This window comes from Colobus angolensis, unplaced genomic scaffold (genome assembly GCF_000951035.1).
Source record: "Colobus angolensis palliatus isolate OR3802 unplaced genomic scaffold, Cang.pa_1.0 Scaffold167, whole genome shotgun sequence".
NCBI lineage: Eukaryota > Metazoa > Chordata > Mammalia > Primates > Cercopithecidae > Colobus > Colobus angolensis.
In genome coordinates this window covers 1532101-1534275 of record NW_012114788.1, presented here as the reverse complement: position 1 = coordinate 1534275, position 2175 = coordinate 1532101, and the positions used below count along the sequence as shown (strand labels likewise).

General features: G+C 39.9%; 1 pseudogene; it reads left to right on the top strand.

The window, feature by feature from the left end:
• The first annotated feature begins 574 nt into the window (after positions 1 to 574).
• Positions 575 to 1050, top strand: LOC105508733 (annotated as a pseudogene).
• The last annotated feature ends 1125 nt before the right edge of the window (positions 1051 to 2175 follow it).

The following is a 2175-nucleotide window of genomic DNA, read 5'->3' as shown; positions in this document are numbered from 1 at the left end:
GTTAGCCAGGATGGTCTCGACCTCCTGACCTCATGATCTGCCCGTCTCGGCCTCCCAAAGTGCTGGGATTACAGGCTTGAGCCACCGCGCCTGGCCGACAAGGAATTTTCTTAATTTCATTTGATAGTTTACTAGATTATATCATCAACTCGTTCTAATCTGCTACTTAATCCATCCGCTAAACTTGTTTTGTTTTCCAGAGTCTCGCTCTGTTGCCCAGGCTGGAGTGCAGTGGCGCAATCTTGGCTCACTGCAACCCCTGCCTCCCGGCTTCAAGCAATTCTCTGGCCTCAGTCTCCTGAGCAGCTGATACTACAGGCGCACGCCACCATGCCTATTTTGTTGTTGTTGTTATTGTTGTTGAGGTTGTTTTTTTTTTTTTTTGTATTTTTAGTAGAAACGGGGTTTCACCATGTTGGCCAGGCTGGTCTCAAACTCCTAACGTCAAGTGATCCGCCCGCCTTGGCCTCCCAAAGTGCTGGGATTACAGGCGTGAGCCATCGCACCCAGCCCATTCACTCGACTTTGGTGTTCATCAACTTAAAACATATTTTTTGGTCCTCCCGCTTGCGCTATGACAGCCAGCACGGAGCCGCAGGGGTGGCCGCCCAGAGTCAGAGTCTGAGTCGTGGTGACCAGCTGCAGGCATCTGCCTTGCATCCTCCTGGGGAAGAGGAAAGGGTCGTTTGGAGTCAGCAGTTTCCAGCTCTCTGGAGGTCACTGGGAGTTCGGTGAGAGCTGGGAAGAATGTACTCAAAGGGAAACCTAGGAAGAAGCTCTTCACCTGAAAAATGTTCGCTTTGCCTCAGTTGTTAATTCTTTCATTGAGAAGGAGAATTACCATTATGTTACTATATTAATGAAAGGAGAAGTGGACGTGACTCATGATTCAGAACCAAAGAATGTAGAGCCTGAAAAAAATGAAAGTTGGGAGTAGGTTCCCTGGAAACAATTTCCTCCTTCTGGGCCCTGTGTTCTTTAAAAGAACAAGACTATGTTCCATTTAAAGATCTGAACCATCTGGTAGGATACAAAGGAAATCATCTCTAGGTGGCCAAGATTTCTTGATTTTCTTTAAAAGACAAAAATAAGGTCGGGTTAGGGAATGAAAAATATCTACATTTCGGTGCAACTCCATTTTATCTAAAAAAGTTCTTGTGATCACCAGTTTATTTGCAGTCTCTTAATGTACCCACCACCCTTTCAGCTAGTACTTGATAAAATTTTTCTGAAATATGTATAATTGAATTGTATTTCAGACACAGGATATATGATAAATACTGATATTATGGGTAATCTACTTTCCATATGTATCTATGATATTTACTATGCAGTTTGTCATTACTAGCTTGCATGGAATAGGATGCGGTCGAATTTGCCTTAGTGTTCTGTTCAAATAGAAATCCGAATTCAAATATTGTAGTTTAGATTCAAACACAGTATGCCTGTTGCAAAATTTACCAAGTTTGTTGATTTATTAATTTAAATTATTTTTTAAATTATTAATTTATTTTTAAAAAGTGGGTTGGGGGTAATACATTGTGACAGTCTTTGCAACTTTCAGGGAATAGGACAGGTCATTAGGGTGTATTTCCCAGGTTTCCAATTGAGAACCTAAACCCAGAGAAGTGAGACAAACCATCTAATGTCTGTATCCTACTATTAACGAGCTGTGTGATGTTGGATTTCTCACTTACTCTCTCTGAGGTCCAGGGTCCTTTTTTGTAAAATGAGGACAGTCGTCTAGAGCAGTGGTTCTCAAAGTATGGTCTGGGGGTCCTCAAGAGCCTTTCACGAGTATTCTAGGTCAAAGCTATTTTTATAATACTAAGACATAATTTATCTTTTCCACTCTCATTTTTTCATGAGTGTTCAGGGGAATTTTTGAGAAGCTATCTGGTGTGATATTATAACAGGCTGAATGAAGAAGCAGACATGAGAATCTAGCTTTCATCTACCATCAGACATTAAAGAGACCTGCAAAAATGTAAAGCAGTGTGACTCTTCTCACTAATGAATTTTTATTGTTGTTTAGAAAAATAGTTATTTTTTGTGAGTCTTAATATGTGAAAAAAATAGCTATTTTTCAAAAAAAATTTATGTTAACACATATTGGGCTTTTGTTACTCATAAATAATTAATATATATATATTTTTTTTTCTTGAGACGGAGTCT